This window comes from Myxocyprinus asiaticus, chromosome 30 (assembly GCF_019703515.2).
Source record: "Myxocyprinus asiaticus isolate MX2 ecotype Aquarium Trade chromosome 30, UBuf_Myxa_2, whole genome shotgun sequence".
Classification (NCBI taxonomy): domain Eukaryota; kingdom Metazoa; phylum Chordata; class Actinopteri; order Cypriniformes; family Catostomidae; genus Myxocyprinus; species Myxocyprinus asiaticus.
In genome coordinates, this window is record NC_059373.1 from 37888010 (window position 1) to 37904360 (window position 16351).

Below are 16351 nucleotides of genomic sequence, written 5' to 3' on the forward strand. Positions count from 1 at the left end.
AATGAAACTTTAAGTCTAAGAGATTACGGGCCCTATTTTAAGAGCACTAGTGCTAAGCACAGCGCAATGCTTTGAGTCATAAGCCCAAAGTCAATGGGCATGGCCATGAAGTTTTGGTATTTTGTGCAAGCATGCACTATGTCAAGGTGCTAGTAGGTTTGGGAAAATCACCTGCACATCGCACAAATGGGCTGGGTCAAGTACAATTTGGAAGAGGTTCTTCTCCGGTTATTCCACCATCTGCATCCTAATATATAGTCTATTTCCTCAAGCACCAGCAATATATACAAAAACAGCACATTCATAAGAAGTTGGCAGTGTAAACAGACTGTATGCAATAAATTAAAACAATTGAAAATTAAGTTATTTTGTGCAATAACTGCTTCCTTGATGAATGTCAGGCATATTTATATGAGTGACACACTCCTTTTATATGCATGGAAAATGTGATTCATCAGAATTTGGATGTATGCTCTGTTAAATTATAGAGAATGTATTATTAATCATTTTCATCTACTGACACTCAAATCACGTCTAGTATTAAAAAGTGACTGTATCAGAACGCACTTCACTTCTACAGGTCGATTTTGATTTAAACAAATTAAATTCATGTATTCAAACACAAAATTAAACCAAAAATAAATGTAAATTACACTTGAAATTAAACGAAAATATAATCAAAATAAAAAAGTGGTAAAAAAATAAAAATAAAAATAAAAATATCATACCAAATCCAAACATTTCATTTTCTCCAACTTCTTCCACTGGCCCTGTTTGCAGTGACATAAAAATCACTCTACAACAACAACAGGTGGATAAATACCAATACAAATTAGATCATAATAAAATTGTAAACATATAATAATAATAATAATAATAATAATAGTTGAAATATAAGCCATGACTTATAGATCGTTTAACACAAATCTCTTTTATTGTTTTCATATAATGGCAAAAGTGATGGTCAGGGACTTAATTTGATTTTCTACTATATTTTAAGAGGTTTGGACATGAACTTTATTACACAATCTTTTTCCTCAATCTTCTTTTTAAATCTTCAAATTGCAAATGCAGGAACTGAGTTTAAACTTTAAAAAGTTTAAAAAGAAGTGGTTTTCAAACGTCTTAGCACAATGACCTATTTCTCAGTAAAACGGCAAATTGCGCCTCTTCATTAACATACAATACACCCACAGTTTGCACGCATACACCCAAAATAGCACAAACATTCCCATACACGTCCACTCATGCTTTGTGCTGACACGAAAATTGCACTTAGAATTAGCGTTCTCACAAAAATTGGATAAGACGTTGCACAGTCGTTGCGCGTAGCGCTGTGCTTTGTGCACTCACAAACATAGAGCCCTAGATTTGAGTTAATCAAGTAAAAAAAGAAAAATACACCATCTGTTCTTCTATAAGTTTGTTTTATTTCACTGTACCAAGATCAAAAGATATCTTATTAGGAATGTACTCTTGAAGTAAACATTTACTGATTTCAAAGGATTGATTTCTTTTGCTGAACATTTTTACATATTGGCACAGATACGGTGGTGCAATAAGTATTTGAACCCTTTAAAAATGTATAAATATCTTTGTATTAAAAAATATCAACAGGTAGTCTGAACAGACTCTCAGAGTACTGAGAGCAAAACAGCATTATTTCACTTACTTCTGTGCAAATGTAGTATCTCGTTAACCGGAAAACCACAAAAAGCATGAGATGTTAAAGGCACAGCTTGGCTGAATTTCAGGGCATGAACATCAGTTGCATGGTGGTACTTGTCTGCAATTCATCACATTAGATCTGACTTTAGGTTGAAAACATTCAGAACTACGTTTCAACATTAAATATCCAAACTAATAAATGATCTTTTTGGACTGGGAAAGTTTTGGCCTCTGAAAGTTAATTTCTACATTAAACTTTTATTTAAAAAAAGCAAGGGAAAGTCATTTTTTAATTATATGACCAATTTAAGAGTTTTAAAAAAAACAGTAGTTTAATTCAAGTGAATCATATAGAGTAACCACACTGGCTGAGCACTTTTAACCAGTTTTAGGGCAGGATTGACTTCATTCATCAGGAATACAAGCAAAATAACATCCTCAAGCAGATCTGTTTCTGTTAATAAGATGATGGTTAGAAGAAAACTAGTCTCTTATTAGCATTTTATTAAAATTGTTCTACACTTGTTTTTGTTTTTTTAAAGTGCAAGACAAGTGCTCAGAATATTAACATCACATTGATGCCTTTAAAGCAGGGATGGGCAACTTTGAAGGTTGCCAGGGCCAACATTTTTTCTCCTCTCTAACAATGTTCACCCCTTTACTCAATTTCTTCATTATTGTGGGTAATCTATACACGACTAATGAAATTTGCTTTTAAAGATTTTGTTACCTATATTAACATTTTTATTTAACAATACTTATAAAAACATTATAAAATCTACTAATTAAAATCTAAATATTAATCACCAAAATCCAAATATTATCATCAATAACAATACTGGATACAAGAACATAACATTTCAGTGCATTAATACAAAACATTTCAGCACCACAAGATACAAACACAGACCGAACAGTCCCGTGCGTCAGAGAACATTCTCTCTATTTGCAAGACTTTTAACAATCAGTCAGGCATCTCAATCGTGCATTTGTTCAAAGTTTCTCCTTCTTATAACAACTTTTTCATTTTTCACAAGCACGAGCGAAACAGCATTAGATGTCTTTGGTGATTTCCGCACTGTCACGGATTTCGTAAATAGTTTTGATGCCTTTTACTCTTGCATTTTACCACTTACATCTGTGAGGAGAGCAGCTCTTGTGTATGTATTTCTCATACTGTTCGCCTCTTTGACCAGTGGTGTATTTGCGAATCAAATTGAAATCTTTAATGACAGATTTCATATCCAGGCAAACAAAAGACATGGGTTCCACCTGCGTACTTTAACAATAGCGTGCACTAGCTCACTGACAAGCTGAGGTAAAATTTAGCTCAATTTACCTTATTAATGATGAGCAAGTGTAAGATGTTTCATGCTAGAATCCTAGAGTGATCAGGAGGTCTGCTAAGAACAAGCGACCTCTTCTGGTCAATAGGTGTAATAACATCATAAACTGAATGCAATCTTTACATAATCCCTTTTTCAAAGAACTAAAATCAATCCTCAGTCTTGTCCGACGGGCCGTATTCAATGATACTGCAGGCCATATAATATTATACATATATATTTTGGCTGAGGGTGTCACACATGCAGACTGTTTTGCTGAGATCTCGCTCTCTTCAGTCGGAGGTATGACACACTTGGCGATAAAAAATGGTGAAGGGGTGATAAACATACCAACTCACAGCAACTCTCTCTCTCTCTCTCTCTGATTCCATGTCACCTAGAGCTCACAGAAATAACAACAGGAGTACCGCGTGAGCATAAACAATTGTAATAGAGTGATTTAGGGCATTTAAAGACCTGTAGCTTGCTTGATTTGTTCCAAAATAGGGGCTAAAATAGTTACAGTGTTGCATTTTCTTCATGGTTCGCTTCGCTTTTACAAGGTTATATTTTAAAATGGACCAAAGCTGTAAAATTTCAGTTATTTTTATCTGTCATTAGTTGCTCTTCCATTATTTCAGCACTGAAAAACACCTGTTCTCACAGTCACGGAGCTCTCTTTCTCTCCCTCTCGCACTCGCAGACTTGCACACACATGTATAAACAGAAAGAGTGAAGTTTTTATCTGTCAAAAACTTGCTGACACTGTTCTACCGGTGTCTGTTCTGCCGCTATCCAAGATAGTAAAGATCAATCTAAATCTAATATAGCTGCCAAAAGGCTATATCCATGTTTTGATGATGAATTACAGTGATGAGCTGACCTACAGTTTTCTTCTCCGTCCAAGATTGTTTTGGTGTAGATCCGAGAGTGATTGCTCTGAACTAAGGGAGAAAACACACCAGGTTCCAAAACAAATGCTCCAAATGAGCCAGGTGTGAAAATGCCTGATTCATGGAGTAACTTCATGGAGTAACTTCCGATAGGAAGCGATTCATGGAGTAACTTTACCTTGTGAAAGTGCATGATTGTGTACTCATCCTCTCGAGGCTTTCCGTATTACATGTATGTCCATATTTAGCTATCAGTGAGTAAAGAAATCATGTTTTCTGATTTCATTAGTCATCTTAGTGTTGGACAAAAATACAGGAAAAACACTTGTGACAATCACTATGGATTACAATCAGCGTTTGTGTTGAAATACAGCTGAGTGCGATGAAAACATTCAGATCAGCTTGACGTCTTGTCAGTTCTTCAGTAATTGAAGAAGCTCATTTGTCACTTGACGAAAACTCAAAAGCCCGCCCCGGTGACAGAATGATTTTTACAAGCAAGCCTGATATGCTTTTTCAGTTTTTGAAGCCGTTAACTCAGCAGAGAGTCCTGACGGTCAAGTGACTAACGACCTCCTGCTGGAAGACACTACTGTGTGCTTTGTCTCCCTCCACTTGGCCGACGATTATGTTTTTCTTTTTTTTTGGGGGGGGGGGGTATTTTCCCCCTTTTTCACCCAATTTGGAATGCCCAATTCCCAATGTTTTTTAAGTCCTCGTGGTCGCGTAGTGATTCGCCTCAATCCGGGTGGTGGAGAACGAATCCCAGTTGCCTCAGCGTCTGAGACCGCCAACCCACGCATCTAATCGCGTGGCTTGTTTAGCGCGTTGCCACGTAGACAGCACGTGTGGAGGCTTCACGACATCCACCGTGGCATCCACGCTCAACTCACCACGCGCCCCACCGAGAACAACCACATTATGGTGACCACGAGGAGGTTACCCCATGTGACTCTACCCTCCCTAGCAAACGGGCCAATTTGGTTGCTTAGGAGACCTGGCTGGAGTTACTCAGCACACCCTGGGATTCGAACTAGCGAACTTCAGGGGTGCTGGCCAGTGTCTTTTACCACTGAGCTACCCAGGTCCCCGGCTGACGATTATGTTAATGATGCTCACACATTTAGAAAATCACTGGAAAAATCAGCTAGTGTGGCGCCGGCTTAAAAGCATTATTATATTTGAATGGAATGGATGCAGACAGCGAAGGGCAAGATTTTCAGTGAATTACTGGAATTCGCTCCAGAATTCTGGGCTCTCTATCGACATCTGTGGTTGAAACATAAAATCATGAGTTACTTGTGAAGGAACATTGTTTTGTTTTTATGTCAGTTGTGCTCTGTCACTGCTCTAAAGTGAGGATGAACCTAATGGCTTGAGGTAAACCCATGGTTGCCTGTGATCATAATATCAGAGCGGATCTGACAGGCTACACCAAGAGCCATTGATGGTAAAAAAGAAAGTCCTACTAGGGCTGAAAAATATGTCACCTGAGCAAGTAAGTAGCATATCTACCACTGGAACATTTTTCTTTGTTTAAAGACATGATGTAAACACACAAGAACGATTATTGTTTTGTAAGGACCAGTGCATTCTTAAACATTTTTCAAAAAAGTCATAATCAATATTGGGTAACGTTACTTTTAAAAGTAACTCGTTAGAATATTGCGTTACTCCTTAAAAAAGTAACTTAATTAAAAAGTTATTTTTTATGGAAAGTAAAGCATTACGTTACTTTTATGTTACTTTTGAGTTACTTTTTACTCACAGCCATTTTCTCTTCTGCTATGTTATGCATTCTATACAAATAAGCCATGCATTGTGTACAAGAGACATTATAGGTCATGCTAGCTACTGTACAACACTCTTGTCAAAACAACATAGTAAACAAACAGATGTTAAGAAAGTAGGTCTTCATGTCATATTTATAATAAAGAATCAATAACATGAATATGATTTGTTTTTCCATCAACATGGCAGCCAATATGAATAATGAAGTATAACCACTGTCTTACCTAAAGCAGCAAAGTCCAACACTTGAACCTGCATCATATATGTCATCATGTGCTGTGCCCATCAACAATGTCAGAGTCAACTCCTCACCGAAGTTTGCACACTTTTACTCCTGATTTCTCGCAATACAGGGACAGTAGAGTTGTACAACAACACATTACTTATTTAAAAAGTAACTCCGATATTATAGTCTAAAATAAAAAATATTGCATTACTTTACTTGTTATTCGAAAAAAAAGTAATCTGATTACGTAACACACGTTACTTTTATCACGTTACCCCCAACACTGGTCATAATGGTTTGGAAAGGCATTAAGGTGGGTGAAGGATGACAATTATTTTATTTTTTTTTTCACTTTTCTCCCCAATTTGGAATGCCCAGTTCCCACTACTTAGTAGGTCCTCGTGGTGGCATGGTTACTCACTTCAGTCCGGGTGGTGCAGGACAAGTCTCAGTTGCCTACGCTTCTGAGACCGTCAGTCCGCGCATCTTAGGGTTTGTTGTGCATGACACTGCGAAGACTCCACATGTGGAGGCTCATGCTACTTCCTGCGATCCACACACAACTTACCACGTGCCCCATTGAGAGCGAGAACCACTAATCATGACCACGAGGAGGTTACCCTATGTGACTCTACCCTCCCTAGCAACCGGGCCAATTTGGTTGCTTAGGGGACCTAGCTGGAGTCACTCAGCACACCCTGGATTCGAACTCGCGACTCCAGGGGTGGTAGTCAGCGTCAATGCTCGCTGAGCTACCCAGGCCCCCCCCCAAAGATGGCAATTTTAATTTAGGGGTGAACTACACCTTTAATAAACAACTCCATTCTAAAAATAGATCATTAAAACTTGAACCAAAAGTGAAAGAAAGTCTGTAAAAGACAAATGAGTCCCAAGAAGGATTTTACTCAAACAAGATGTTTTCACTCTAGCACAGAGAGGTTTCCTTTGGCTTCAGATTCCTCTCTTGAAGTATTTAAGATTCAAATCATTACATGGAAAGACGAGAGGAAACAAATTCAAGACTCTGTTTAAGAGGATAGACCTTAGGTTGACTTTTAGCTCAACTATTGGTTTTTGGCATGGGGAAATATACCAACTTCAATTTCACCCAGTGCTATACTCACAAAGACAATTTAGTCAGAGGCCCTGAAATTATGACATTGACAAAAATTTTAAATCATGCCGCTATGATGCCAGGTGCAAATTCAATGGCATGATGCTAGGATGATGTGGCCTTTGCCTGGGCATTGTTATGTGGATCCTAAGACATACTGAGTGTTTTTAGTGAGTTACTTTGTGGTTGCTAGGGTGTTCTGAGTAGTTTCTAGGTGGTTGCTGTTCAAAACATGTTGACAAATCAAAGCTTGCATTTACAAAATTGGGAGAAAAAAAATTGGGTGAGAAAAGAAACATTAGGGCCAATATATTTGGTCAAATCTCAGCATTCTGGCCTGTGTGAAGAGGCAGTTAAAAACTTTTTTTTAATTCCACTCATGAATCCCTGGATATCAGGACTGGGCAGATCTACATATGGCCGACCAGCTGCTGTTCATTTATAATAATAATTTTGCCCAGCACAATCATGAATATGAATTCAACAGCATGCGCGGCTCACACTGCAAGCTTATATTATGCTTATATTATTTCATTACATTATTAATCACTAGTGGACTTCATCCCTGGGCGACACATATGTTGCTACAAACTTGTAAAACTGTATTTTGAGCTTTTAGGATAATCTTAAAACAAGCCTCTTTAAAAATAGCCAAACAAACTCTAAACTGGACAAGTCAGATGTACACAGACAAAATGACTCCTAGTGCCTCTGCATGTATGAGCTTTAAGGAACAAAACATACTTTACACAAATACATAAACTCTTCTAGCTAAAATACATATGCTCGATTTCACGCTTCACTGAATCTGAAATGTGTCAGGGTACTTGAGTACTGAGATTTGTTACCGTCACCAGGGGGGTTAAAGGTACCATGTCTTCCACTGAAAGCATTTAAATGCGCTCTTCCCATGAGCATAAATAGGGGAAAATTGGGCCCATGGCCACGAACTGGGCCCCATGGGAGTTGTAGGCCCATGGGCTTCAGCCTGTCTAAGCCCATGTGTTAAGGGGCCCCTGCCGCCACAGTAATGCAAGAACACACACACAAAAAGAGGAATAGTTTACCACAAAAATGAAAATACATAATTTAAAGAGTCATGATTAGTCATGAGAACCATCTATCTATCTATCTATCTATCTATCGGTCTGTCTATGTATATAATATACTGTATGTCAATTTTCACAGTATTTGTATAACCAATTATTACTGGGTGTATTATAGAATGTAAGATTCTGTAATCTTTACCGGTGTTCAGTGTGTAACAAGTTCCAAAAAAATTACTGATATGACCAGTTCACACTGGATTACAGAATTTCAGTATTTGGGTGTTAGTACACTTAAACTATTCCTTTAAAGGGATAGTTAACCCAAAAATGAAAATTCTCTCATCATGTACTCAGATTTAAGTGGTGATTTATAGTTAAAAAATGACTTAAATATTGATCTGTTTCTCACCCACACCTATCATATGGCTTCTGAAGAAATGGATTTAACCACTGGAGTCTTATGGATTCATTTTATGCTGCATTTATGTGCTTTTTGGAGCTTCAAAGTTCAGGTCACCATTAACTTGCATTGTTCATAAAATCGTCATTTGTGTTCAACTGAAGAAAGAATGTCATACACATGTGTAATGGCATGAGAGTAAATGATAGAGTGTTTTCATTTATGGGTGAACTATCCCTCACATGTGTACAGCGGTTTGGTACCAAGCATTCGTGTCTACGTTTGTGTAATTGTATTGAGTATTTGTCTGCTTTAGGCAGACTGACAGACTGCAATGCAGTGCTTGTGGAAACAGCTAAACCTCAAAAACAATCTGAAATTTATTTTAACCATCTTTACATTCCAGGGGCACATCCAAGATGGTATTTAGCAGTGTAATATTGCCATCAACTACTAACTGACCTGATTTACTGCAGTGGCCGGGTTAAGCATTTAATACATCTGCACCACTCTTAAATCCTATGGGCTGCTTAAACAAATAATGTTACAGTTGTCGTGGCTCAGGCCTCGTGCTGACCTTTAGCGAGATGCTAATTGGCTGCAGAGATTAAACATTCCTTGCATTCGTAGTATTCTCATAAATAACAACTCCAGGAAAAACTAATTGCCTGTATAATTCCAACTGACTGCAGTTCACATTACATGATGAAGCCTTTGTGAAGGTCTTATATACTGTTCCATGATTCCTATCTGACTCGGACAAAAGAGAAATTAACCAACAGCACATTTGGGCTGACAGGACCACAACATGCTGTATAGATGTGTGTGTGTCATAGGGAGAAATTATAAATGAAATGTAGTAACATTATAGTGTTTGTTCTTAAAGGTTAAAATCACATTAACATTTGAAAACATCAAATAAAAAGATTAATTTGCTCTGAAGACAATTTACAGTTTAAAGTAACACCACAGACAACTTACATTATGGCCATGTTTCCGTCTGTGTATTGCTTGTGTTGTTGTTACCATGAGAAACAGTAACACCACTGACAAATTTGCAGATCTTGACTGATTTCTAAAATGGAGGATGCCATCATGATAGTTTCATGGTCAGGGAACATTTTGGAAATATTAATTGGATTATATTTATCAAAATTTAGATTATCCATCAAATCTGCAAGTTATGATTTTAACACCACAGACTCTGATATAGCGTGACACATGAAATTTAAATATGAAATTTAATGAGAAAGACTGAACTCACCAAGCACTCCTCAGATCAACCATCACTGAAATGACCTTTACACACAGGAAGTAGTCCAAATAGAATTCCCTCTTTTTTTAAAGGGCCGATTTCCATTATTGTAACAGCAAGTACAGGGACACAACATTTTCTTAAAGGGGTCATGACATATTCTTTATATATATATATATAAACAGGGTTGGGAGGGTTACTTTTGAAATGTATTCCACTACAGATTACATGCTGTAAAATGTAATTTGTAACATATTCCGTTAGATTACTCAGTAACGTATTCTAAATACTTTGGATTACTTCTTCAGCACTGGTAGATTTTTTCACTTGTTTTGACTATAAAAAATCTGCCAGTACAGTAAGACAAAATACACATGTTAAAAATACATTGTCTGAAAAACCTAAATATCTTATGCAGTGTTGTTTCTAAAACAAGATTAATCTAATGGATCTTGTTTTAAGGATTTTAGATATTTTTACAGGAAAACAATACAAAAATTATCAATTACAGTGCATCCGGAAAGTATTCACAGCACTTCACCTTTTCCACATTTTGTTATGTTACAGCCTTATTCCAAAATTGATTAAATTCATTATTTTCCTCAATTCTACAAACAATACCCCATAATGACAACGTGAAAGAAGTTTGTTTGAAATCTTTGCAAATTTATATAAAAAAAAAAAAAAAAAAAATCACATGTACATACGTATTCACAGCCTTTGCTCAATACTTTGTTGAAGCACCTTTGGCACCAATTACAGCCTCAAGTCTTTTTGAGTATGATGCTACAAGCTTGGCAAACCTATTTTGGGGCAGTTTCTCCCATTCTTCTTTGCAGGACCTCTCAAGCTCCATCAGGGTGGATGGGGAGCGTCGGTGCACAGCCATTTTCAGATCTCGCCAGAGATGTTCAATCAGGTTCAAGTCTGGGCTCTGGCTGGGCCACTCAAGGACATTCACAGAATTATCCCGTAGCCACCACCATGCTTCACTGTATGGATGGTATTGGCCAGGTGATGAGCGGTGCCTGGTTTCCTCCAGACATGACGCTTGCCATTCAGGCCAAAGAGTTCAGTCTTTGTTTCTCATGGTCTGAGAGTCCTTCAGGTGCCTTTTGGCAAACTCCAGGCAGGCTGCCATGTGCCTTTTACTGAGGAGTGGCTTCCGTCTGGCCACTCTACCATACAGGCCTGATTGGTGTAGTGCTGCAGAGATGGTTGTTCTTCTGGAAGGTTCTCCTCTCTCCACAGAGAAATGCTGGAGCTTTGTCAGAGTGACCATCGGGTTCTTGGTCACCTCCCTGACTAAGGCCCTTCTCCCCCGATCGCTCAGTTTGGCCGGGCGGCCAGCTCTAGAAAGAGTCCTGGTGGTTCCAAACTTCTTCCATTTATGGATGATGGAGGCCACTGTGCTCATTGGGACCTTCAATGCTGCAGAAATTTTTCTGTACCCTTCCCAAGATCTGTACCTCGGTACAAGCCTGTCTCGGAGGTCTACAGACAATTCCTTGGACTTCATGGCTTGGTTTGTGCTCTGACATGCACTGTTAACTGTGGGACCTTATATAGACAGGTGTGTGCCTTTCCAAATCATGTCCAATCAACTGAATTTACCACAGGTGGACTCCAATCAAGTTGTAGAAACATCTCAAGGATGATCAGTGGAAACAGGATGCACCTGAGCTCAATTTTGAGTGTCATGGCAAAGGCTGTGAATACTTATGTGCATGTGATTTTTTTCGTTTTTTATTTTTAATAAATTTGCAAAGATTTCAAACAAACTTCTTTCATGTTGTCATTATGGGGTATTGTTTGTAGAATTTTGAGGAAAATAATGAATTTAATCCATTTTGGAAAAAAGTAAAGTGCTGCGAATACTTTCCGGATGCACTGTATATTATCAATTTTTGCCCTAATATCAATATCAATATTACTAGAAAAAAAGAAATTATGATCTAAAGTGAATTTTCTTGATAAGTAAATATGATTGTGCCTGGTAACATGTGCATGTTTTCTTGATGAAAATATATGATCGCGCCTAGTAACTTGCATGTAAAATGACTAGAAATAGCATTTTAGCTTAGCGTAAAGCTGACAATTTACACAAGGTTTATTTCTATATCTTCTGCTCCAAACTTACTTCAAACTTACTTCTCTGTCTGTTCGTATGAATGTAACACATTATAAGAAAGCGTTTCACCGCTGTTCAAATGCACTTTGGATCGCATCATTTATATGAATAAATTTTTCCATCTGAAAGGACTAAATATTAAAAGAAACAAATGACAATAAAATGCAAAGTAATCTCTTCAGTAATCAAAATACTTTTTGAATGTAACTGTATTCTAATTACCAATTATTTAAATTGTAACTGTAGTGGAATACATACATACACATATATATATATATATATACATACAGGTGCATCTCAATAAATTAGAATGTTGTGGAAAAGTTCATTTATTTCAGTAATTCAACTCAAATTGTGAAACTCGTGTATTAAATAAATTCAATGCACACAGACTGAAGTAGTTTAAGTCTTTGGTTCTTTTAATTGTGATGATTTTGGCTCACATTTAACAAAAACCCACCAATTCACTATCTCAAAAAATTAGAATACATCATAAGACCAATAAAAAAAAAATGTTTTAGTGAATTGTTGGCCTTCTGGAAAGTATGTTCATTTACTGTGTATGTACTCAATACTTGGTAGGGGCTCCTTTTTGCTTTAATTACTGCCTCAATTCGGCGTGGCATGGAGGTGATCAGTTTGTGTCACTGCTGAGGGGGCTATGGAAGCCCAGGTTTCTTTGACAGTGGCCTTCAGCTCATCTGCATTTTTTGGTCTCTTGTTTCTCATTTTCCTCTTGACAATACCCCATAGATTCTCTATGGGGTTCAGGTCTGGTGAGTTTGCTGGCCAGTCAAGCACACCAACACCATGGTCATTTAACCAACTTTTGGTGCTTTTGGCAGTGTGGGCAGGTGCCAAATCCTGCTGGAAAATGAAATCAGCATCTTTAAAAAGCTGGTCAGCAGAAGGAAGCATGAAGTGCTCCAAAATGTCTTGGTAAACGAGTGCAGTGACTTTGGTTTTCAAAAAACACAATGGACCAACACCAGCAGATGTCGTTCTATTTTCCGAAAACAAATACAATCCATGCTTAAATGTTCTGAATACGTGCTTCAGTGGGCTTCAGCAGGCCAAAGCAAAGATGCTGGGCTTCACAGGAGCAACATTTCACATCTTCAACGTTTATATACACACAGAACGGCATGTTTTCCTCCCAGACAGCTGTAGATGAATCTCCCATGACCGGCCCTCTCTTCTCTTCACCTGTGTGACTGAGCACCAGTGGGCAGGGCCATTGGTGCAATGACGAAAAATAGGCATTGATATCTTGCTGAAGAGGCAGTCATATGTAGATGTATTTGGTCCTTGTGACGTCACAAGCTCCACAAATTCCAAACGATCCATTTCAACTGCCTGGGTTAAATAAATGCTCTTTTTCTATTAAGGAGGAAGTTTTCAGTTCTGAAACTAACAGTATGTTTTTGAAGTACAATGACCTCTTATATGTCAAGAAAGTAGAACCAGAAGCCAGCAGCCATATCACCTTGTAGCTCAAGATTGGTTGCCCATTGACGCTAAGCAGGGATAAGCCTGGTCAATACCTGGATGGGAGACCTCCTGGGGAAAACTAAGTTTGCTGCTGGAAGAGGTATTAGGGAGGCCAACAGGGGGTGCTCACCCTGTAGTCTGTGTGGTTCCTAATGTAAAAAGGCATTGTCTTTCAGATGAGATGTTAAACCAAGGTCCTGACTCTTTGTGGTCATTAAAAATCCCAGAGCACTTCTTGTAGAGGTGTAACCCTGGTGTCCTGGCCAAATTTTGTCTTTGAATCTTAAAACAGCCCTGCTGGTGGCATTGGCATCGTTTAAAATGGTTGGTGATTTGCATGCCCTGTCGATTAATCCCTTATGTATGGATTTTGCGCAAGGGTGTTCAAAGGTGGTGTTAAGACCTCACTTGGGCTATTTGCCCAAGGTCGTTCCTACATTTCGCTCGCAGACTATTAATTTTCAGGCTTCCTATCCCCCACCCATTTGAGTCGGAGGAGCATGAAAGATTGCTTGTGCTTTGCCCAGTGGCGACAGTCAGAGCAGCTGTTTGTGTGCTTTGGTGGCCGAAACAGGGGTGTTCAACTTCGGGTATTCAAGCGCATTCTACGAGGAGCATGGCATCCTCATGGGCTTTGGCTAGAGGTGCGTCTTTGGAGGACATTTGTATATTGGCAGGATGGTCCTCTTTTCATACATTTGTTAGATTTTATAATCTGGACGAGGGTTTGACTCCTGCTTCCCAGGTTCTCTCTGTTGGAACAGGAATAAACTCATAATTCCCTCTGTTTTATCCAGACGCTTTAGCTCGCTTGTGCACCGCTATATGCTTGCCACACAGGCGTAGACAGTTGGCAGCTACTGTTCGCATGGCGTGCATGTATATCGTTCCTAATGCGATTACGAAGCTCGAGTTCCTACGAAAGGGAACGTCTCGGTTACGTGAAGTGTAACCCTGGTTTCCTGAATGGGAATGAGACGCTGCGAAAGCTGGCAATACTCTCTAGCAGCTGCATAGACTTGTGCCTTCATGCAGAAAATTTGACTCGATGGCACGAAGCAAGCGCCTTTATGGAGCCCATGACATAGCTCCCTAGGGGCGTTGCTTAAGTGGCATCAGCCAATAAATTGGCGTGATTGTATAAGGGCTCCAGACCACGTGAAACTCAGGGCGTGTCCCAGTGGGATTACGCAGCATCTCGTTCCCACTCAGGGAACCAGGGATACGCTTCACTTAACCGAGACGTTATACACTTTCTTATGTGTTACATACTCACATGCATACAGAGTGCACGTTCACACTGTTATGAGTGAAAAGATGGATATGACGTCATTGAGGAACTTCTTGAGAGCTAAATAGAGAAACTACCACGTTTCTACATCTTAACAGAAAAGAGTTAGAAACACACACAACAGTATATGGTTTGTCTGTGTTTCTATGCAGTTTGTGTATTTTTTACAAGAATAAAGGATGTTCATATGAGAAATAATAACGATAGCCTTTAGAATTGTATAGAAAGGTACAAATAATGTATTTCTGCCTCATTCTATGAACAGAATCCAGAAATGATCAGATGTGGTTGTGTACACTCTGTGGGGTTTTTAAGTGAGTTTGAAGCAGCAGAAATAGTTGACCTTGTGTAAATTAACATGTGAACATTTAGCTTTATGCTAAGCTAAAATGCTATTTCTAGCCCTTCCATGCATCTGTTACAAGGTATATTATAACGAAATCTATCAAAATTATTCACTATAGATCTTTTTTTTTTTTTCTAATAAGACCTTTGATATTAGACCAAAAATGTTAATCTGATTTTAGGGCAAAAATACTAATTAAAGTACTGCAAAAAGCCTATTCTTAATGAGAATGTTTATTGTTTATAGTCAAAACTAGTGACAATATCTGCCAGTGCTGAAGAACCAATCCAAAGTATGTTATAAATCACATTTTACAGCATGTATTCAGTAATCAGTATTCAGTAGTGGAATGTATTTTAAAAGTAATCCTCCCAACCCTGTGCATGAATGTATAAGTATTAAGAAAAAATACCACATCAGGAAATTGTGTCTTAATACCACAGAACCTCTTGTTGCATGCTGTGCGTTTGTCAAGTCATTTTTATTTGTATAATGCTTTTCACAACAAACATCGTTTCAAAGCAGCTTTACAGAAAATCATGCTTCAACAGAAAATTAAACTGTTATATCTATAAAGTCTTAGAGTCATCATTTTGCAGTTTGATAAAAATATGATTGTAAATTGTGTATAAATATAAATAAGTAAATAAGTAACAATAATTGTATTTAGAACCCCAGTGAGCAAGCCGAAGGCGACTGTGGCAAGGAAAACAAAACTACAAATGATGTTGGTTAATGGAGAAAAATAACCTTGGGAGAAATCAGGCTCACTGTGGGGGCCAGTTCCACTCTGGCTAAACAGCATGAATATAATGCCAGTATTAGTTTTTAGTGTATAGTGCACATCATGGTTTAAAATTAGTAAACTAAGTACATGTTAAGGGCCAATGTTTAAACAAATATTTTGTTTTAACTGTAAGATTAATGACTAATGTCTCTAAGTCCATCCTGGATTAACTGCAGAAGTTCACATAGATGCATTGTCCATAGTTAATTGGCTGATCAAGGCTTTTGTTGGTAATTAATTGATAGTCTATGTATTCCTTTTAAGAGTGTAGTCCATCATTAGACTAAGGTGATGCAGGCAGAGTTCAGTGAGGTGCATCGGAGTTCAACTGGCAGGTCATTTCGGTGAGATTCGGTGTGGTCCATCCTCAGTCCAAGGTTCAGGCAGTGGCATATGAAGTATCCCATGTCTTACAGTTGGAGTTGGCAACAGTTCATCCTCTGAAGTCCATCGTACTAGACTAAAGTGATGTCTGGCTGGCATCAGCTGCAGTTAGTCGTCAAAACTCAGTGACACGTAGCAGTCCGACACCAAGCAGGAATGGAGATGGATCCGGCCTTCTTTGGTAACCTTGGGATATGAGA